The sequence below is a fragment of the Ambystoma mexicanum genome, chromosome 6p (genome assembly GCF_040938575.1).
Source record: "Ambystoma mexicanum isolate Mex_15411 chromosome 6p, UKY_AmexF1_1, whole genome shotgun sequence".
Taxonomy (NCBI): domain Eukaryota; kingdom Metazoa; phylum Chordata; class Amphibia; order Caudata; family Ambystomatidae; genus Ambystoma; species Ambystoma mexicanum.
The window spans coordinates 763,277,871-763,302,456 of record NC_090935.1 but is presented as its reverse complement, the minus strand read 5'-3'; positions in this window follow the sequence as shown (position 1 = coordinate 763,302,456).

The following is a 24,586-nucleotide window of genomic DNA, read 5'->3' as shown; positions in this document are numbered from 1 at the left end:
ACAAACTATTCCTGACATTAGGAAAAATCCGACAGGGTTCTATAAAGAAATAGAGTCCGTTTTGCAGTCCTCAGTGTTTACGCTAGGCGATATTGATTTGCTATTCCCTGTACTCCTGCCTGTAGATTTGTGGAAACAAGTTAGAACTATAGACGATGTACCAGGGTTGGGAGATACATGGGCTAACATAGTTAGGCTTGATGGGGAAAGGCCAGCTGGTGAGAGACCACCTCAGGTGATACTGACTTTGCCTGACAGAATCATTGCAAAACTGAAAACTATAATCCCCGAAAAGAGAATTATTTGGGACAAGCTTACGGCCTGTGTCCAAGGAAAATCTGAGGGTGCTACCGAGTTCTTTAATCGGTTCGAACAGGTATTCTCGGATTTCAGTGGACAAGACTTAGGCACAGAGTCTGGGAAAAGATTATTTGTGGACAAATTTGTACGTGGATTGCTGCCTGACATCCAGTCACAAATTATGTCTTCTGAGAGCGCTTGGCAGGCGAAATCCCAATCAGAAGTACTGCACATGGCTCAGTACTACGAGAACCGTGTCAATAATGAAAAAGATAGAGTCGAGAAGAGAAAAGGTGATTTGAAGACTAAAGTATTGTTACAGCAAATTGTTAGAGGCCCCAGAGGGGGTAGTTCGCAGATTAGAGGTCAGTATGTTCCACAAGGGAATGTGCCCTTGGGTCCTGTGAATATTAACCAGTGTGCCTATTGTCGCCAGGAGGGTCATTGGCGTGCACAATGCCCCGTCCTTCGACAGAGGTCGAATAACACATTTGGAAATATGGGTAGACGATCCAGAGGTCGCCCGGGTGTAGGGGGCCCTGGTAGAGGCCAGCTTCCGCAGGATCCCCAACAACCTTTTTCACAGGATAATCAGACTTCGAGTGTGGATACTAGAAACATATTTGATCATCCTTCTGCTGCATATCTATCTGAAGAGCTTCCTTTTGATGATATTTTGTTTCGTTAGGATTGCCCGAAGCAGGGTTTGGAACCTACACCTATTCCCGTTAATCAGAAAGGTCCCTACGTTGAAATGGTAGTGGGAAATAGGAAACATCAGTTTTTGATAGACACTGGAGCACAGAAGTGCTCCATTGATCATTCTCGGGTTCCAAACATTCCACTGTCAGGGCAAACCAATGTTTCTGTAGGGTTTTCTGGCACACCAGTTGTTTGTCCGGTTTCTTCACCGGTACCTATTTCTTTGGGTCCCTTTACGGACCACTGTCCATTTCTCTTGACTTCGAATTGTGGAGAGAATTTGCTGGGGTTGAATCTGTTGAAGGAATTAAATGCGGTAATTCATTGTCCTTCTGATGGAGTGCGTTTGACGATTTCACCACAGCAATGTTCTGTTTCGCAATTCTTGACTAGACCTTTGCCGCCAGAATTCAGTAATGTACCAGAGTGTTTGTGGGCAGTTGATGACAATGATGTCGGTGTTTTGCAGATTGAGCCTGTTAAAATAGTTTTGAAACATGGAATTAAGTTGCCCCATATTCCACAGTCTAAGATCTCAGTTGAAGGCGAGCGAGCTTTGAAGAGCATTGTTTCCGATTTTGTGCATCGTGGGGTGATTGAGGAGATTGCAGGAAGTTTGTGCAATAGTCCGATTTTACCCGTGTACAAAAAAGGTGATAATGCAATTCCATTTTGTTTTATAATTGATTTACGTGTCATTAATAAAGTCGTCGCTCTGCAATTTCCAATTGTGCCTGATGTGACGACAATATTAACCATGATTACAGCTACGGCTACTCACTTCAGTGTTGTGGACCTAAAGAATGCTTTCTTCAGTATTCTTATACATGAGGATAGTAGATACTTGTTCGCGTTCACCTTAGGGGGACGCTCATTCACATTTACTCGTGCACCTCAAGGTTATACTGAGAGTCCTAGTATTTATAGTAGGGCTTTGAAAGAGCAGCTTGATACCCTTGGATTGCCCCCTACTTGTACGTTGCTTCAATATGTTGATGATTTGCTTTTAGCCGCTGACTCTGAGAGCTCTTGTAAAGAGGGCACTGTGTTGTTGCTCATCCATCTAGCTAAGCATGGTCACAAAGCTTTGCTTAAAAAGTTTCAATATTGTTGCCAGGAGGTCGCCTATTTAGGCTATCTCCTGTCAAAGGAGGGAAGAAGATTGACACCTGAAAGAATAAAACACATTTCTGGCATGTCTGTCCCAAATACACAAAAGGAAGTTAGAGCCTTGATAGGTATGGCTTCTTACTGTAGGTTATGGATCCCAAACTTCTCACTAGTGATAAAACCGATGTTGGCCTTGACGAAGAAGGGTATTTCTTCGCCATTGCCATGGAATACAGAGCATCAACATTCATTCGAGTTGCTCAAGACTGCATTATGTTCGGCGCCAGTTTTGGGCACACCGAACGATGAGAAGGCCTTTATGTTTTTTCTGTGCATGAATGTGATGGATGTGCTTTGGCTGTATTAACGCAGGAACAAGGAGGGAAGAATAGGCCATGCGGTTACTACTCTTCCGCCCTTGATCCTGTTGCATGCGCTTTGCCAAGATGTTTGCGCGCTGTCGCTGCTGCTGCTGCGTCTGTAAAACAGAGTGAGGGAATGGTCCTAGGCCATGATTTAACCCTGATGGTGCCTCACTCTGTAGATATTCTATTGAACAAAACCCAAACGCAACACCTCACTTCCGCACGACTGACAAGATATGAATTAATCTTGTTTGCTCCCCACATTCAAATTAGGAGGTGCTGCATTCTTAATCCGGCTGAACTCCTACCTTTCCCGCAAAATACTGTTTGCGGTGACGAAGAGTCACATGACTGCCTGTATACTACTGAACAAGATACAAAAGGCAGAGTTGATTTGAGGGACACTCCTTTGGATAACCCACAAGGGGATCTGTTTTGTGATGGCTCCTGCTTCAAACTACTGGATGGTACATCCACAGCTGCTTATGCAGTCACTACATTGAGTACGGTTGTAGAGACCAAGAGAATTACGCATAACTCTGCACAGGCGTGCAGAGATTATAGCATTGACTCGAGCTTGTGAGCTTTCCGAAGGGCTAACAGTAAACATATATACTGATAGCCAGTATGCCTTTGGGGTGGCTCACAACTTTGGGAGACTTTGGTCAGAGAGAGGGTTTTTAACATCGCATGGCACCAAGATCCAACATGGCTCCCTGATTGTACAATTGCTTTCAGCGCTTGCGCTCCCTAGTCAGTTAGCAATCATTAAGTGCGCAGCACATCGCAAGATTATAGATGATGTAGGGAAAGGGAATGCTTTCGCTGATCAAATAGCTAGACAAACTGCCTCTGATCTCTTCACGGAGATGTATGTTTCAAGGGAGACTGTAGATGCCTATGCAATGAATGAGGGTGTTGGGTCTGTACTGGATATCCAAGCCGATGCCACATTAGAAGAATACAAGAGGTGGGCTGAGGGCTTGGGGAAACTCGATGATGATGGGTGTTGGGTGGACATGGTTGAAGGGAAATGGTTGCTTCCTAATGCCTATATAGTAATGATGGTTACCATGGCACACGGTCCCACACATGTGTGCGCTCAACAGATCACGAGAATGTTAGAGAAAGTCTGGGTAAATGATAAGATTTCAAAAATTGACCAGCATTATGTCCAAAATTGCATGATTTGCCTACAACACAATGTGGGAAAGGGGACAGCAACTCCAAGAGGTAGCTTTGGGCCTCCTTCTGTCCCGTTTGAAGTGATTCACTTTGACTTTATTGAAATGGAGCGATGTAACAATCTAAAATATGTCCTTGTGGTCATTTGCGCCTTTAGTAAGTGGGTCGAGGCTTTCCCTGTTAAAGACGCTACAGCCATGACCACTGCAAAGACCATGTTAAAGGAATTCTTCCCACGGTTCGGTTTGCCGAGAGTTATCTGGTCGGATAATGGTACGCATTTTATCGCTGCTGTAATTCTACAGATATGTACGGCAATGCAAATTGACAAACAATTCCATTCGGCCAGACATGCTCAGAGCGCCGGATTAGTGGAAAGACACAATGGTATCATAAAAAACAAGCTCGCTAAGACGTGTGCCGGCACCAAACTAAAATGGCCGGGCGCCTTACCAATCGTGTTACTAGCCATGCGTACAACCCCTCAAACTAAGACTGGGCTCTCTCCATTTGAGGTGGTAATGGGGAGACCTGCCAATATCTGGGGTCTTCCGAAGCCTAGGGCATTGAGGAATGTAGAAAATGTATTGCTTTCAGACTATTGTAGCCAGTTGACTAAAAACCTGTATTTCATTTATCACCAGGTACGAGACGCTTTACCCGTGCGATACGAGGGCCCAGGCCACAGTATACAACCTGGAAGTTGGGTTTTGGTCAAATCCTTTGACCGATCTTCCTGCCTTGCACCTCGGTGGCGGGGCCCGTTCCAGGTCCTGCTGGTCACCCAAACAGCGGTGTGTGTCGCAGGCCGGAAGCATTGGATCCACGCAACGCATGTCAAGAAACTTCCTCACCCAGTGCCACACGTTACAGAAGAAACAGAACCCCTCGCTAACGCTGCAACCAATGATCCCAAAGCAGTGAGTAGCACTGAGAGTGCGTCGGAGAATCTTTCTGAGCCCATGAGGCTTGGGGAAGCTGGCATTTTGTCTCCGCACTCTCCGAAAATTTTGCTCCCGGAAATTGCTGTTCCAACTTCACTTGCCTCTGATACGTTGCTTCCAACGGGAAGTGACAACATCTTGTTCTCGGATCAAACAATACCAGGCACAACAAGATACAACTTCCGGCCATGAAGATAGACATACGGCACGGTTTTGCTGTGCATCTGATAGACATACCGCACGGTTCGGCTGTGCATTCAAGGAAGGAAAGGATCATGAAGGGCTTGCTTTTGCCCAAAAAGTTGAGGAAGGGGATTCTGTTGGTTAGGGGTTGTGGAAGGACTAAGAAGCCGCGCGACCGTAGTGTCGCCAGCAACGAACATTGGGGTCGTCAATTGAAAATGTACAATGCCTGCTACCGCCACCGCTGCTGCTCGTATTGGACTTATAAATAAGGGGGTGACCAACTCGGACAATGAACAATGTGCCTGGGCCCCGAAAACGTATTGCTGTGTTTTTATGATAATATTTGGTTTTATAATAGTCACTGTCTTATCTTTAGGTATTTCGAAGAAACTCATCCTTTAGAGTCTTTGCTGCCGACTGAAATTGTACCCACTGTTCCTACAGCTTTTGTACATTTGCATACTCTGTCACCTAGGGACTCACAGCATAGACAGAAGTATCACAATAATACCTTGTTGCTTATAATGAATGCAACACATGCCATTTTTTTATAAGACTAATTGTTGGGTCTGCTCACATTTACCGCAACATGGGGATAAGGGGCTAGGTTGGTATATTCACCCTTTACCTTTGACAACTGCTTGTTATGCTTCACTTAGAGCACTGTTCTTTGGCCGATGGAACGATAGCATCTCGGGGAACTTTGATGGAACTAATTTGAATAGATTCGAGAAACGTGTCCTGACTCCCCTGGGATGCTCGCTTTTCGCAAATAGGAGTAAGCTCAATATTGCTTCTATTAGGCCTTCTGATAGACTGTCTCGCCCTTTCCAATCTTTGATTTCCTTTAAAATGGCTCCGATAGGCAATAAGGATGCCGTGCCTCCTTCTTATACTGTTAACCATAGCCCCGATTCAGTTTCTTTCTGCATACAGAGGAATGGCACCCGGTCAATGGGAGATTTTAAAGGTTGTGCCAACATTGCAAATTTGACTGGGGAAGACAGACCTTTGTATGTAGGCGAACCTATCTATTTTGTTTGCGGTAATGTAGCATTTCCATGGTTTCCCAGGGATTGGCAGGGAAATTGTTATCTAGGAATCCTGTTACCTGGGGTGTTTATAGCAAGTACTGTAGAGGTTTCGAAGGCTCGTCCACGGCGGGACGAGAATGGCGACACTCCAGCACAGGTTTTAGGAGATGTAGCAAAATAATTCCTTCCATTCTTTGGGCAGATAGCGAATTCCGAGGATATCAGGAAACTAGCGAGAGTACTGGAAAGAACCATCAACCGGACCACAGATATACTCTATAATATGACTTTAGAGCAGAAAGCGATCAGATTGGTAGTGCTTCAGAACCGGTGGCATTAGATGTCATTCTGGCTGAACGTGGTGGAGTATGAAAACTAGTGGGGTCCGCTTGCTGTGTTTTCGTACCGGATTCCTCCCCAACTATTTTTAAGGCAATACAGAATCTGCACATTCTTAGTTCAGAAGTGCATGTTCCCGAGGGAAATTGGGATCTTAGCGCTTGGTTCTGGGACTTCTTGCGGTCTTGGGGTTGGAAAGTGCTTTCAGTCTTGCTGATTATTTTGGGAATTCTGCTATTTCTTTGTTGTTGTATCCAATGTCTACCAAGTATATGTTCAATGCTAGGGGGATGTTGCGCTCAGGCGATAGGTACAATAGGACATAAAGTGTATGCCCCGGATAAAACCTCTAAGGAGTATGTACTGAAAGAGATCTTAGTAAAAGATCTAATGGCGATAGATATTTCTGACAGCTATTCAGGGTGTATGGATGATGACACATGGAGTTATTTGCAGGGAGATCAGAAGTAGTTTAGCACTTGGCATAGGCCAAAAGGAGGGTTTGTCAAACTAGAAATTATATCGTGCCTCCTATTGCTATGAATATATGTATATTGGCCTACGCCAAGCTGCTAACAAGCTGCTTATAAACTACATGTGAATAAATTTGCATTGCAAGGTCCTGACCTTAGAAACCATGTAAACTGTCATTTTGGGTCAAGCCACCATTTTAGGTTTTCTTGCTCTATAAAGTCACCATGTGAGCTAAAATGGTAGCCTATGTTATTCAGAACAGAACTCGAATGTCATGACCTCTGTACAGCTAATGTATAACTTGCCTGCAGGCCACTTGTTAGGGTCATGAGCTGAGACCTTGTCCTTCTGCTGACCTGTGTGCAATGGATTACCTGTATCACCGAAACTGATCTATAATTGAATGAGAACACCTGCTTAACTATATTGTATAAATTAAGTCCCGCATTGTAATGTTAGGCCTAGAGCATACATTATTACCATTTCTTCTTGTTAATGTATAAACCTAAGATGAACTAGATTCGACCTGGCAAGGGACCCTAGGGCAGTAACTTATTTATGGAATGGTTAACCTGAAGAAAGTCTGGACAACAGGCTGGAGAAATGTATAAAAGCCTGACTGTTTCAATGAATATTTGCACTCACTGAGCACACCGAACCACGCCGGAGTTCGCTGTGTTGTACTGAGGGTCGATAGCTATCTGAATTTTGTTCTGTTCTTTTGTAACTAGATTCAGTATAAAATAAAGTGCTTTGTATGTTCCTTTGTAACCTGTGTTTGGTGTGTTTCTGTTTTGGTTACCCTGCCTCATATTATTTCCTTGTTTTCACAATGTGACCTCTGTTGTGTTTTTGTGTAATCTCTCCAGATACACATTTAGATGAGGATAGGCTTTATGCTGTGCTTTTTATTTTGAGCTATTCACCTATAAGCTAAAACTATTAGCATTAGAGTATGTCTGGGGAGAAATGGCATATGGGGAGGGACACAAAGCATGTAGGTGTTCTTTGGTTATTAGCCCACCCATTGACAGTCCATGGCCATCGTAACCCGATGGCCGTTCCCACCCAGGTCCTGCCTCTTCCCGCCCAAAACACTGCCTCACTTACCATCAATCTTTGCACTCGAAGTGCCTGCCAGTGTTTTTTCAAAGCAGTCTTCTGAGAGATAATGGGCCTCATTATGACCCTGGCGGTGACGGTATGAATGGTGCCGGTAAGGCACCGGCACCGTTCGTACCGTCCTGCCGCATTACAAGTTCTGCTCACGGGTTCCTGACAGCTCGCCAGGTCTTACCTGGCGGGCTGTGCGGCACCCGCGAGCATAACTCGTAATTGCGCCGGCACCATTACCAACGGTGCCGGCGCAGCCATGCTCCCCACCCCCATTCTGCCCTATGGGGCAGAATGGGGATCGGGAGCCCAGCAATACCGCCACCCACGAATGGGCAATTACCGGCCCATTTATCTCGCAATTGGCCGGTTATTGCCCAATCGCGGGAGGCGGTGCCGGTAGAGAGCATGGCGGTAACTATGCCTGCCATACAGGCACGGCTACCGCCATGCTCATAATGAGGCCCAATGACATAATTGGAGCTGTAAGCATGCTACTGGTGTCATAAAAATGATTTAACCAGGTCGGCCTTCAGCCACTCGATTTATAAGCATTACGTGTGTTCCTCACTGAAGACCAGTTAAAAATAAGCATTGGCAAAGGCAACAGCTTTGGCTTCTGTATAAGTGTTAGGCATTTGCCAGGCACTGCTATTAGATGCCCAGGTACTCGCACCATGTTCTTACCTGCTACCATTAATGGCAGTAAATACCACTACAGCAGTGCCTGGTAAGTGCCTTTCCCATAAGTGCCTTTCCCATACCTACACAAAAGCCCAAACTGTTGGCATTGCCAATGCGTGTCTCAGGTAACTGTGTATTTTATTTGAGACGGACCGATGCAGCAATTATGTGCGGGTACCAGTGGTGTCACCTGGTAAGAACATTGCAGGGCAAGGACGTAAGCAGGTGAAGGCGGAAAACTACAGCCACATGTGCGATGGAAAATGTTGACTCGGTCGAACTCTCAGCTGGGAGCTTTCTAGAAGGACTGAGTCGCGTGATCAAAGTAAAGGGGACATCTGCGTTGACAAATGACTCACAAGCCTGTCTGTTATGAACTGGACAGGAGAAAGGAAGCCTCCTCATTGAGATTGGGCGTGATTCTCAGATATTCGCTGGTGGTTTCATTTTAGTCACAGGTGACCTGTATAATTGGGGGTCTAGTGGGTAGGACAGATTGTTGCAGATAGTTCTGGTAGAGTGATCACGTAGCTCTGTACATTTGTCTCGCAAGACAAGAAAGCTGTCTCTGGGCCTCATTACAAGGTTGCCGGTCCGGACACAACGGTACCGGTAAGCTTACCGGTACCGTTGTCACCGGACCAGTAAACTCTGAGTTGTGCCGCGGGTGCCTTTCATTCTGCCAGGTCTGACCTGGAGGTATGAAAGGCACCCGCGAGCACAGCATGCCTGTAGCACCGGCACCGTTATGAACGGTGCCGGTGCTACAGGCATCCCCATTCCCATTAAGCCCTATGGGGCTGAAATGGGAATGGGGATCTACTGGCACCGGCACCTGCGAAAGGGCAATTACTGGGTCCGGCGGTGTTGGAATACCCCAGTAATTTCCCATTCGCGGGTGCCGGACTTTCTTGCCGGTATGGAGGTAGCCTTGCCTCTCTTACCGGCAAGGATACCTCCAACCTTGTAACGAGGCCCTCTGTCAACCGAAAATGATGGTGTGTGCTGTTTCCCTGACACAACCAACTATGCTCAGAAGCCATTTGCCATGGTCCAGGAACTCATCTCTGAAACAGGATCACTACTTCTCTTTTCCAAACAAATCACCTCTTTGGTAATGGGGAATTTTTGTGAATGCTAAACCCAATCCCTTCGAAAATGTGTTGATCCCTGTCCACCCTTCATATGAATGATCCTATTGCACAAAGGCTGTTGCCCTCTGCTTTGAAGGATTAAACTGACAGAATCCACAGATGCCTCAATTCCCGCCTCGTGTATCCATGCCTGTGCTGATCAGCTATATTTCTGGTGACGGGCATCGTGAATTATTCTCTTCTCCGTGAAGGTTGAGTGTCTTTCCATTTTAAAAAGTGGATCATTAATATCAGGCCTCTTCTTCGCCCTCCCTTCACTGAGCCTAAAAACAAAATGAACAATCTTGGGTCCTGGTGAGACACTGATTTCGACTCTTATGACGAAAACTGGACAGGTGGTGAAATATGTATTTTTTCAGTTTCACAAGTTGTAGCCACTCCTGCCCTTCATGGCTCCAGGGAATCGGGTGGATGTAGGAGGGGCCCGGACAAACTCTCCACTTGGTTACTGTAGTTGTCTTTATGCCAGGGGCCCAGACAGACCCCCCTCTTGATTATTTCTTGATTTGTATTTTTGTATCATTTATGTAGCACCTAACACCTAAGCACTTTACATAAGGAACAAAAATGGTTCAAAGAAACAGGAATCAGTCAACTAAATCACGAGGAAAGGAGGTGATCTTTAAGCCTAGAGGGAAAAACCAGACAGAGACCGGAGATGCAGAGGGAGAGCATTCCAATGTTTTGGAGCTGAGAGAGAAAAGGAGCAAAAGCGAGAGGAAGCCCAAGGAGGGCACGGGACAGCCTGAAACTAGATTGGAGTCAAGGTAAAAGTGAGTGCCGTATTAAGATTGGAGGAAGCATAGGTGGAATTGATGCGCTCCAGTGATTTAGAGAAGAATGGGAGGAGTGAAACGGGGTGAAAATGAGAAGAAAGTGAAGGGCCAAGTGAGGGTTTTTAAAGTGGTGGTGAGATAGCCCACGAGAGGAGGGGAGAGTGTTGGAATCAAAGAGGACGGCAGAGTATTCTTTTCATGGCCCTGCTAAACTTTGTCAGTTTCACTAGTTGAAGCCCCTCCTGCCATTCATTGCTGCGGGAATGAGGTGGGTGTGGCATGGGCCCTAATACATTGTCCACTTGATTATTGCATTTCTCTTTATGCTGGGGCCATGACAAATGTGTATACTGTCTATAGATTTCATTTCTTTTCTTTGCATTTTTAAAGTGCTCACACAGCCCCAGGGCATCCAGGTGCTTTTACAGGAATATGTCTTAGTCGCATATTTATAATGCGCTTAAGAGGTTTCTAAGCGCGCTTAAGAGGTTTCTAAGCGCGGATCCGGGGATCCTGTGTTGCTTCGTGTCGTCTTGCTTCCAAGGCAAGCACGTTGCCGCTGAGCTATCGGCCCGCGACAGATGTCTCAGAATTGTGCAAAGTAATTGATATTTATAGCCCAGAAGAGAGACAACACATCTGAACTTCGGAGAAGGCTGCACTGACTTCCTGTCAATGCATGAATCGTTATTAAGAACTTATTTTTAGTCCATAAATCCATTAACGGGCTTGCACCTCTCTATCTTGTGACTAAAATCAGGAAATATTGCTCTACACCTTTGCTTCGCTCTTCAGACCGGGGTTCCTGCAAGTACCCCAGTTAAAATAATCCACAGTTGGAGGCAGAAACTTTCCAGCCTTGGACCAATGACACGGAACAAACTTCCAACTGCCGTTCGCCTCACCACTGCCTTGTCTGCCATCAGGAGAGACCTAAAAAAAGCTTAGAGCCAATCCCCTTCAATCCTTGATTTCACGCTTCATTCTGTAAAAAATATAAATGCCCCTGCGAGTTATTCTTCACAGGTATCATTTCCAATGGATTCCTATGGAATCTACTTGCTTTTACATACTGGAGTGAAACCATTTGCAATTTGAAGGCGGGGAGGATTGCACAGCCGAAATGTTATTTCAGCTTCATGCCCTTACTCTGCCTTCAAATGGAAGGAAGATCGCCCAGAGCGGTAAAGCGAGGAGCAAACCACGTCATGCCTTGGTTTTACGCCTTGATTCACTACTTATAGAATGACCGCCTCTGCCACCATTTCTGTCTCATCCCCTTTCTGACATTTTAAGGTCGATGAACATCATTCTCATTCGCTCTGTATTCCCACTGTGGGAATGTTGACATTGATAATATTGGAGGTGCTTCCTGCCATCACCTCAACACTTCAGGCCCACAGTGCAATTCCAAAGCAGACGTTCTTAAACCTAAAATATGCACGGTGTGATCCCTCTTTACTTGAAATCGAGGAATTATATTACCCATAAATTACTGATTCCTTCCTCCTTTTGTTTTAGTTGTGCACGTGGCTAATGGCTACAGTTTTTTAAAGCCATTTTTTTTTCAACAAAACGAGTTCAATTAATGTGGGACGTAATTCTAACCTGTGATTAATGGTGGTGAGGTTTTCCACACAGTGATAAATGGGAAAATTGATGTAATTAGAAGAAGCTTAATGACTGCTGTTCCAAGCAAAGAGGCGTACAAGAGGCACCTTTCAGATGGCGCATGCGTGAGAGTGTGCATCCCACATTTCATGTGACCATTGATACATATTCTTCTGTTTAAAATAGATACTTGTGTGTACTGGTCCACAAATGCTTGTATTTTGCAAAATGTATAGTGATAAAAATAACACTGTCAACCCTCCAAATAGCAGAATGTAGGTAGGCTTTAAGGATATCCACTTTGAAATGCATGATGTCAATGTATATAAAATACAGTTTTATAACACGTTTGCTTATATTTGGTCATTTTTAAATCCCAACTGGATTTTACTGTTCAGTGGGGTCATGAGTCCACTAGCATGCTAGAGGTATCTTCTGTCTGGCTACATATAAATCCCACATAATGCACCCCCCAGCCTTGAAGCTTATTTCGGCTGCTCTCATTCAGTGTGTGATAGGCCTTAAAGAAAAAACAAAAGGGTTGATGGTCGGAAGGTTTAGACTTAATCTTAACCTCTGGGATTGCTCTGGGCACCCTCCAGACCATCGTTCTTTGCCTGCCAAGACATTACAGAAGGGCAAAGACCATATGCTAATCAGGCTTGGCCCACCCCAAAAGGAGCAGTCCAACCTGAACTGCTTGGTCACATCCCTTGTACAGGAGACCATAAGCATCCCAAAATATTTTTCAACCTCGTTGGACCTCATCAGTGAGGAGTAGCTTGGGTCTAATAGCCCAGCAGGCACGCACCCAAGTCTGGGCATACCCGTCCTACTCACGGTGACTATAGCAAAACAAAAGCGTAATGGCTGGAAGGGTTAGAATTAATCTTAACCTCTGGCATTGCTCTGGGCAACCCCCCAGACCGCTGGGCAATCCTCCAGACCATCGTTCTTTGCCTGCCAAGCCATTACAGAAGGGGAAAGACCATATGCAAATCAGTCTTGGCCCACCCCAAAAAGGGAAGTCTGGCCTGAACTGCTTGGTTACATTCCTTCTGCAGGAGACCACACGCATCCCCAGACATGTTTCGGCCTCAAGATAAGTCTTTAAGGGCCTCACCTCCCAAGTCCATGAAGCCTGAAAAAAAGGGCAGATTAAATAAGAGGCATAAACGTGCGTGTTGTTTTTACACTCCACTACATTTTCGTTCATACAGCCCTAACACCTTGACTTTACGCCTTCAAGAACAGATGTAAGGTCATCCCACGCAAGGCGGATAAATCAGATGGCGTTTAAGTGAGGATTTACTGCCATTTTGTTTTAAGCTTCGATTTTACACTTTTGAAATACGACTATAGGAATAGTACGGCAACATTAAACTTGTTTTTGCAACAACATTTACGTATAAAAAGAGCCAATTGTATGAGTAAACATGATGGTTCACACGGAGGCAGAAAAATCAACCAAGCAAGCCAATCTAGCATCTACTAGGCGCGTGTGACACAAACTAGCAATTATGTAATGGGAACCACAGCTCAAACCACTCTCACTTTTCCCCCACCACGGAAGGAGCAGCACCTTTGCTGCTCTAAGTGAGGAAACTACTGAGACTCCTTTTCCATGCACAGTTGGCCCTGCAGCAACAACCCATCAGCCTGTACTGGCCCCCAAATATGGGCAGCCCAGAAGCCTGCACGGCAGACCCCACCCCACACCCCATCGGCCTGCACCAAAGCCCTCACCCAAGGCAGCCTATCAGTCTGCGTCCCATCCCCACCTCAGACAGTACATCAGCCTGCATACGATGAACATTTTAACACACTGTGCCCCTGGAACATGTCATCACCCAGCCCTACTTCTCCTGCAACCTCTCACATGTATAGTCTGCCATTATGAGACAGATGTGCCACCACTTTGCCTTCCCCACCTACCTTGTGGCCCTAAACTGGATCAAGGCTCAGTTTTATGATACAACTGGCTTCTGCAGTGTGGTTGGAGCTCTGGGCTGCATACATCTGGCCCTCGTTCCAGTCAGGGCAAGTGAGCAGGTCTTTAGAAACAGATGTGTGCAGTACCCCTACAATTCACAGATGGCCTGTGATGTTGATCTGCTCTTCACAGAGGCGTGGGCCAGATTCCCTGGCTGCACCCATGACTCCACTATCCTGTCCTAGTGTAACGTGTTAACCTTCCTGCAGGGATTAGGGCAACGCTGGGCATGGATGCTTCACCTCTACATAAAACCATGCCACCTCCCAAATGCATGCCATCACACACCCACATTGCACGTGACCCTTCCTCGCCCCACTGTGCACACATCTTGGCAAAAGCACTCAGAGATGATGGGGCCCACATTACTGTCATGACAGTGGTTTGAGGGGACGGTTTTCACTGGACCTCATTCTGTTGAGACCATACCCTTGTCACATGACATCTTTCACAAACATTTTTGAATGAGCAGCGATTTCCCTCTGCCAGCGGGCCAATCTTCTGCCCAATCACACCCTTTTAGATTATTTTTTTTTACTAGTAGAGCAATCATTGATCCCACTCAGCTGGCACCATTGCTCTTTCTGTCCCAGGTGAGGGGTACACTCCCTCTGTGGAATGGAATTTTGTACCATTACCAGTTCTCACATGGAATCATTCATGGCCTGCTGAGGGATTGGGCACTACTATGTTGCATAGGCACAACCAAAGAAATGCATGTTACATTAATATAGCACCAAATGGCAGTCCTAGCCATCGCAGGGGGACCATCACACCCCAACTCACTACTCCCCAGATGAAGTCCTACACCCCATTCACTCTTGGAGGATGACACCATTGTGGTATTCAGTGAACCCCAAACAGCCCTAATACAATAATGCCCACAGCTGAACCACCATTGAGGGGGAACCTAGGCTTCACAGGAACCACTTCAACTGTGTGCCTAATGCTGGTGGTGGATGTATGTGCTGACCACAGAAGATCTGCCTCATGTTGGCCTTACGCTGCATGCTGTGCAACATACCCATCAGGCACAACGTGCATATGCACAGGGAGGCTGATGATGATACCGCTGTGATGATGCTGGTCATGGGCATGACAGACTTCCAGGAGGATGTTGGCAGCAACAGGGAAACGTGGATGGCATTGTTCTGTGGTAAGAAGTCATCAGCAGGTCCTTCTGATAGAGGTGAACACATCACTCACAAGCGTAACATTGATCACCTGACCCATACCCCTCAAAGTCAAATTCTACAAATGGAAGGGCCACACATACTTCGCAAATGTCTGATTTTAGTGAATGGGGATAGATTGGAAAATTGCTGCTACCTCATCGGTGGTGAGGTGAAAATGTTTTGAAAAAATAATTTCCGTGGGGCAATTTCCAGAAAATGAAATATCCAGGATGAGTCCATCAATAAAAGCCTGGGTTAAGTCTGTGACGAAGACGTCGAGGGTGGTGCTAAAATAATCCAGGTTGAAAAGGTATATGAAATAAATCGGGCAGCAGAAAAAGCAGAACAAATGCTATTACTAATTGCTATGGGGAAAAGATGGCAGAAGAAAATATATGGGAGGATGGTTTAGTTCCCGGCCGTAGCCCCTTCTTCACCATGACCTGTTTGGTTGTTTCCCAGGGGAGAAGATGCTGATGGCCGAAGCAGGGAGGGCGGGGCGTTCAGTCATGGGACTTCTGTGTTAACGTGGGAAATAATAAGGGATGGAAGGAGTAGAGGCGGGGATTCCATGCCTACATATTCATTTATGAGGCCAAGAGACTTCTCCTGATGGGTCAGCAGCCCGGTCAAGGCAATGTGTGACTGGGCCTGGTGCAGACTGGCCTCCACCATCTGGGCTAAGTGCTGTGCCACAGGAGAAGAGCCTCTGGCAGCGTTACATGTGGACTGGCTATGCCTGGGGAGACTGCTCTTGGTCCACCTTATTTCAGTGTGGAAGCTGATTCTTGCTCTAGTGCCGATTAATGGATGACCTCAAAGAGCAATATTCACAGAAGGTTCCTCATATTATATGGGGGCTTCTGTCCTTAGGCATGGGGTGTATGGGGCTTCTGCCCATTTCTGGAGTGACTGTTTTGTTTCAGAGGAACTTGGGGCCACATTTCAGAGAGGAACTGTTTTATCTTCTTTTAATGACCTTCATAGGAAGTGTGTGGTCCCCGAGTTACAAATCACTCGTTGATGGTTCAGGAAACAAACAAATTGTTCGTAAAAAGTGATAAAAAACAAGGAACTTCATCCATAGTGCAGTGTTTTTATGGTCTAGTTCACGGGGTATCCCTGGTTAATTTCTGAGATATCCTTGGTTAAAAGGTGGTCGACCGGTTTCGATGATGGCTATTTATCATCTTCTTCAGGACCATAATTTTCTTATGTCTCAAGGAGATCAAGGGCAGGTGAGGGGCACATGGTCCGTTGGCCCATTCACCTAGGAGAAACAAAAACCAGAGTGGGTTTTGGGTCTTGAGGTCATTATAATTTCTTTTTCATCATCTAAATAAAGGAGTGCTTAAGTTATTTAGAACAAATTAATAGACATTAGGATTTTCTAATAGGATCTGTGACAAACCTTTGGTGGAACACTATACACTTAAGGCCCACACTGACAAGGACCTAATTTGGTTTGTGTTACAAATGCTGAAAACACATACGAGAGGTGGTGATGGGGGTGCTCAGCTATGTAAGCTGGAACAAAGATGGATCTATCGGTTAGACACTGTTAGCCATGGTCTGAATATGTCAGTGGAATGGAACAACTTGATTCTAGGCTCATGAGGCCCCATTATTTGGAGTCTGCTGCGGTTGGTAACAGCAATATTGTATAACTGTACCTATATGGTCCACACATGAATGGTAGTGGCCAGCACTGGGATTTTTGCCCTAGTTTCTTATTGATATGCGTTGATTTGCCATATAAGTATTTAAATTGTGTCCACTGTTGACTGTGTTGTGCTGGGCAATTAATGTATTGCACATTTGATGTGCCGGCATATGATTATTTCAAGTGATTAGGTCCAACATTGAGACAGAGTCATTATTTGGACACAGTGTACACCGCTAAACTAGTGGACATAGTTTTAATTATCCTTATAGAACCATGGTGCGCAATAGGTAAAGTAATATGCATATTGCTACATCTGACGAGCTTAGAAATGAGAAGAACCAATATGTATGGATTCTAACTATGTTGAAAGTAGTTTCTCGCATTATCAGATGGGTCTCATTAGATCTGGCCTGGCATGGAAGGTTCGCTAGAAAAAGTGGTACTTTTTTAGCGTTTAACAAAATGAGACTGAGCCAGTGTGGTCCATTTTCACTGTCTGTGTCATTTGTGTGTTTACATAGAAGCTGAGGGTCTATGGACGGGTTTGCCTCTGGTAGTGATAGATTGCTGGGGTTCAGCAGAGGACACTATAAATTGGGGCTAGAAACACGATAGTCAAGCGTGTTATGTGCCGAGTAGCGGTACAGGCATACTAATAAGAGAGAGAGTAGGTTCACTGTGCGTATGTGATTTACGCTGAGCTATGGAGTACATCTTTCTTATGATAGTTGTTGATGTATATTTTCCATATACACATGTCCCGTATAGAAAGGTGATTAGCATGGGGCAGGATGGATACATTCCCCATGAGCATATTGCGAGAGAGAAGCTGTTACATTGGTGTGGAGTAGCTGTTCCCAAGAGTCAGAGTATCATTTCCTCCAGCGGGTGTGTTAGCCTGTGTGGTTAGCAACCATTACAGTATAACAGGGAGCCCGATAGAAATTGGCTTAAAATGAACTCTCCGTTACACTGTCTTTATGCAGGATCTCCACTGAATACAAAGACGTCCTATGTTTGCACACATATGTTTACAGAGTGTAGAAGTGTCCAAATGGGTGGTAAGCACTACATGCAATTGCCTGCTACAACAATATAGTTTGCTGTGAATATCCATGGGTATAGGAAGTGTTAGAACAAGTATCCCAAATAAGAAGTTGGTGCTGTCAAGATTGATGATATCTATTCAACCACAGAGGGGCAATACACAGTAGGCATGAAGCTCATTAGACATTATTTGTCTTGGTATATTTATTTGATGCATTCATTCCATTTATTAGTTACATATCACACAGACCTTCATCTGCTCTAAAACAAAGGTGTATGTTGTTTACTACAGACACATGCAAACACAGGATCTCATTAGTGGGTCTGAAATCAAGTATGGTTACTGTCCTGATGAAGGCTGCATAAAACTGGAGCATGACACCTTCATGTAGATCGGCCAAAACAAGTGTTGACTATGTGTAGAAGAAATAAATACACTGCTAAATAAGGGCAGGTCATATAACAACTTTTAGTGCGGTTTCATCCCCCTATGTTGACAGGGTTGTTCTTTTGTTTGTGTATGTGCAATATTTGTCTTTTCAATTGTCAGTGATAATATGTTGTTTTTCTTGTGCTCTGTATATTTTGTAGATTAATTTCTTATGTGATTAGTAATTGATATTAGTTGGAGTACAGCCATTACTGTGTATTCGTTTTTTGAGATTAGATATGTCCGAACATTTATGTGGGGTATATGTCTATGTAGGGACATTTAATTAGTCATTTACACCATGTTTCTGTCGTTTTCACTTTTGATATAAAATAATATAATTACTTGCTTACATTAATTTGGGTGAAGAGTAAATGTGGTTGGTTGTGTGTAACATGGAGGCCTTGATCACTTTTTGTAGGTGAATATATGTGACAGGCTGGATGATCAAGGCTGTACCAGGCACCCTTTATATTGTTGATCCATGGATAACAGTCCTTCAGTGGTGAAGAACAAAATGGTTGCAATATTTTCCTATACCATACATCTGCATTCTTTCTGTAAAATTTCAATAAGCTTTAAATATTTAATACTTAATTCAAAACAAACATGATCATCTGTTCATAAAAATACCTTTAAATGCATGGTAAACTGGATATAATATTATGGTTCATAACAAGTTTCATGTCTCACTCTTATCCCTTTATCAAGAGCTATAAATGAAAAACAAAATGAGAACCTTGTTAATAGTCAACTAAACTAAGAAAACAAAGAACATAGCTACATGAAAGCGCTTAAGAATATCTCTTACCACTTCAATGTGGTAGAAAATACACTTTTACAAAGTGGCGCAGGGATAATTCATCATGCGTTGATGTTCAGGCTTAGTAGTCTGCCGTGCTGTTTTATCTGGGTGAACAAACGCACAGAAAGTAAAGGTATCAGACAAAGACAATTCACACTCCCAACAAAGAGTGCTATCTAATAGAAGCCATAGACAAGATTACTTGTCTCATCACAGAAGCGTAAATGCTGTTCTTCATTAACAAAACTGTCTATTGTAGTTATTTGTACCCTTTCGGAAAATACAAGCAAAGCAATACATCCAATAGATTGCTAATTGAGCTAATTACATGTCTCTATCCTGTTCCTGAAGATATGATAATATCTTTTCTGAAATTCGAACTGCCATTTTATTGAAATGTGACAATTAATAAAGTTATGTTGCAACACTGGATTTTATAAAATATTCTATAAAATTGACCAATGTTTCAAAGTTATGCATTTGACCAGTGATGTAAATTTGCCATTTAGTTTTTCCGGTTTCTTTTTATTACCTTTATCTTCATACTGTTGGAGATAAACCTTGATCAAGAGATGTTAGTAGAGTGCAACCTGAGTACATTTCCGATGTGCAACGATGTAATGGAATGAAATCAGCACATGTGCTAGAAATCCTCTTCATCCTTAAGAACTGAGAAAAAGGCAAATTCGAAATCGGTTTCTTAGATGCCTGGACTTAGCATGTAGAGTAGAATGATGTCAGTAGGTTTAGTGAAAAGCTTGAATCGTACTTGATTGGTTGCTGAAAATTCTGTGTCTTGAAAATTGACAGTCTGCTAGCCAACAGAAAGGGTGAATGTAATGCTTAAGTGGATAGAATTAATCCAACTGTCGAAAGTCTCTCAATTATGTCAGTTAAGATATTGCTAGTCACATGGGCAGGAGCAATGGTTAGAGGAGATGGGAGGGGTACAGTGGATGCCTTTTCCTCTCTAGGGACGTATCCCTTGGTCCTGTGAGAAACCGGAGGGTTTTCTCCCTCCTACTTCCCCTGGATCCTCTTCTCAGGTGGCCAGTGAAAGGCTATCGCTTTTGGATCCTGACCCTAGTAGTGGAGCAGCGAGAGCGGGTCACCTGGGTGGAGGGTCCTTTGGGATTGGGAGTGGGGTGCCCACAGGCAAGACATGGTATCCCACTTTCCCTATTGAAAACCAACCTAACCCTCGCCCAGCCTTTATAGGCTACTGTAGAATCTCTCCCCTCATTTCCCCACATTGTACCTTTGAAAGTACAGAGACGAGGAAGAGATGACTAAGAATAATGAACACTAAGACCCAATTTCACCACTTTGGTACTGAGACCAGGAAGATGCCTGCAGAGTACTTGCAAGGTCAGGCATGTCCCTTTAATGACAGCCAAGCAAACCTAATTGGAGGTCCACACCTGCACCTTGTCAAGGGGTTGCAGGTGTATTAAGGGAGACCAGTGGAATAAAAAGGAGAGCAACAGGGAGGCCTGTGTGCAAGATACCAGGGGACCCTTTTGGTGAGGAGGCAGCTGCGCTGGGACCTGAGGAGGAGCCACGACGCCGGCTGAACATCCCCGAGGTGTGGGCACCTCTGTGATGGAGATCACGCAGCTGGGGCTGTGAGCAAGCAGGAGAGAAAGAGGACGCCATCCGCGTCCACGCAGAGAAGCAACACAGTGGCCAGTGTTTGCAGGATTCCAACTGGTGTGCGAGCAGGGCTCACAGAGGTTGGAGCACCGGCCTGAGAAACGAGAGGAAGCAGCAGGAGCTGCCGGAGAAGGATGTCGAAGACTGGCAAAACCGGTAAGTGTCAGGGAAAGCCCCTCTGAAGCCGGGGCGCTCCGGGCAGGCTGTGCATGAATAATGAAGCAGCATATGAATGAAAGCTTCAAACTAAGATAAACTATGCACATTGAATACCAAACTGAAGGAAAGTTTAAAACCATGCTAAACTAGGCCTATTGAATACCAAACTGAATGAAAAGTCAAAACAATGCTAAGCTATGCATATTAAATACCAAACTGACTGAAAACCTGATATTAAACATGTTGAATAGGGAGCTGAAATAAGATTTTACGGGCAATACAAATAGCCAATGAAAGTCAAAAGGGAAAGTGCCCACATAGAAGTAACCGATGGGAAAGGAGCAAGTGTGAAAGACTGCACCAAAAGGTGTGGCATGAACAAGACCATCACAAAGTGAATATTATGAATGAATGCAGTGCAGTTAGGCCACAGACTGACAAGAGGTGTGTAATATGTTATGGCAAAGCCACAAGGCTAACTAGGAGAAGCCAGAAGAGTATAAAACTGCACATAAAGTCAAGAGGAACGACAAAGAGGAACTAAATTCATGGGAATCTGGACACAGGTGAAAACAAAGAATAATCTGTGTGGGCTGAAGAGCCTAGGGGTCCTGGTTCTGCGACCTGTGATGGGGGATCGTGTGGTCGGACAACTGCAACTAGATTAGTGAGGCTTGCATTGTGAAAGCCAAAGACATTGTGAAAAAACCAAGAAGGAGCACTGTAAGTAAGCTGGTGATGCAAACCAGAAGGAGGGTCAGGTTGACCTAGAGCTACGTTGAATTTTGAAAGACTGAAACAAACATTGGTTGCTACATTGATGTCTTGGGGAAGGGAACCCTCAGACTTGATGAACTGAAAATGCTGTCTTCAGGACAAGGCCTGAAGACCCTTTCCATTTGAACGGTGTTACTTTAAACTTGGGGAACGGAACCCCGAGGATTGTGTGGAACTGTTTGAACTTGAGCAAGGTAATCTTAAGACTTTTGTGTAACTTTCTTGAACTTCAATAAGTGGAGCTGAAGAGGAAGTTAAGAGCTGGAAGAAGCTCAGAACTTTGCGTTGATCACCATTTCTTTTATGATTGACATCCCTGCACATTGTTTAGCTTTAGTTGTGAGTTCAAGGATAGGTTTTGGAGACAGATAGACTTTTAAATTGAACTATTTGACTCAGACATTCCTTGGTTCCGTTCAGGTAGGGAAATCCCACCTTAGTATAGGGCATGTTGGGACTTCTACCATCCTGACATTTGAGTTAATAAACTATTTTGTTGTGAACTTTGAATCTGTTGGCTGTGTCCTGCTTCATGATGCTTTCACAGTCCCTGGAGGAGGCGCAGAAAACACACTACCTGGCTAAGGAAGAACTGCTCCACAGAAGTGGTGTTATTGTCTGCCACCACTTGCAGAATGTATCCAGTTCTCAGCTGAGTGTGACATTGGCAGTAGTTGTGTTGGTGGTGGAGGTGTCCTGGTCACTGTGGCCAGGAAGCTAGCGTATTCTGCTGGTGGAAGGCTGGGGCTTGATGGTGCATGCTGGCGGTGGGATGGTGTCCAATGGAACATGAGTGTCTTCCCCGTACTCTGGGCCAGGATTGCTTGCCTCCTCCATGGTGTCTTCACCATCGTCACTGGCATCTTCAATGTCACTTGTTGGGGAGAGCACAAGGTCAGTATGCCTGGTACATGGGGCAATTGGAACATGTGATACATGCACACTAGCTATGCTGCTTCACCTGCATCTGAACTGCCTGTTGGCTACTTCATGGTTCATTACTGGAGTAAGAGTGATACACAGGATTGGATAATGGAGACCATATTGTGTGGGCTCTGGGAATGACTGATTGCCTGAATATGGACAATACATTGATGTGGGCATAATCTCCTTTGCAAACAGCAGAAGCATACAAGTAATGAATGTATAGCATTCAGGGTATAGCAAAACACTTGTGTACAGGCGAGTTATAAATGACTTATCTTATCATAACACAGTGACTGGATTTTCCAAACCAAAATCTGCAACTGTTTTGGAAACTTAGGATAACATTTATAGGAGAAAGACACAAAAGTCGAAACCTTAAAATCTATATGGTGGACTACAATGACTTATCCTGCAGAATGTAATATAAGAGGGTCTTTATGGTTTCAGCCACATTTTAGATTATATGATACTGTTTATGGATCATTTCACGGTTCTTTGAACTATTTTAACTGTTTCAGAAACATTTTGAATGGTTTAAACCTTTTCAGGACATGTCTGTTTTTTGCATACATTGGAACTAATAATAAAGTTTGACGGGAACACTATTTCTGTGCTTTACTTTCATTTTAACTAGCCTTCAATTCTTGTGCCTTACATCTCCCCGTCATATTTATTTGGCTGACTTTTATAATGCATCAGAACGCACACAAGCCGCTTGATGCAGCTTTCTTCTGTTCTGCCGTATTTCCTCAACTCCTCATGCTGTCTTTCAACTCTTTTTTTAATGTCATTATTTCTTCCATTTTTTTGAGCAAGCATACTTTGTGACAGTACTAGAGATGCTTATATTTACACAGTCCCCCCTAAAATTCGGAAAAACAGGACAATTCAATGTTTTTCAGAAGTCTGTTGTGAAAATCCGTTTCCCCAAAACCAGGATGTCTCGATACCTCTATTAACAGGTAAGCAAATATAGGGCCATGTACGTGACAACTCCCTGATGTACTGCGGTCTATACCTTGTATACCCATCTCAGTTCATCAGATGGCTCAAGCAGATGGACTCCCACTTTTGTCATTGAAATGCGACATTTTATCAAACCCTTTTGGTGTTCTGCTGTCCAGGCCCCATTCTTGAGCTCATGTGATCATGCCACTGTGGCGTTGCAGGCATGGTGCGCTCTATATGGGTGGGGCAGGGGTGTTCTCATGCAGGGTCGGACTGGGCCATAAAATTGTTTCTGGCACCAATGAAAAAGTGTCCCACAATTGCAAATGGCCATTCATTCCTTTTGTGACAATGTTTGACTAGTATCCAAGGGGGAGTTTTTTGATAACAATATGATGCAAATTGTGCATTTTAAAGAATATTTATTCAGCAATACTGGTCAAAACTACTCGGCGCATAGTGAAGTAACTCATCAAACTGGCCCACATTGGCCAAAAGAGTGGCCCACTTTGACCCAGAAAAATGTCCCACCCCAGCATATATGATGGGGAGACACTGAGCACACAACATGCCAGCTGCTGAGCCCTGCTTGCTCTGTACCTGGGCTGTCCCTGCATATCACAGCATGACACTTTGCTACAGGACTTCATTAGTTGGACAGGTCATGGATGTTTTTATTTTCTTCTCCAGGCATGGTGCAGATGGTTGATGGGCCACCTTTTCCTTACTCCCACTACCCCTCAGTTCTCTCCTCATCAACCAGACTATTCAGTTGCTTGTGGCCATAGTATTCAGGGTGGTGTGCAGGGCTCTCTAGGTCATGTCGCGGGAACAACACTGGAGTGATGATGACTGTTTCTGACACACCAGGGCTGCAGCATGCAAGGGAAGTAAATATTGGGTTGGTAAGTGATGCATGATTTATGTAACTGGACATCCTGCTATTGTACGTCTGCATGCTCATCCTGCACTCCATAAACACACACACATACACTCACACACACACACACACACATGGCAGGGGTGACA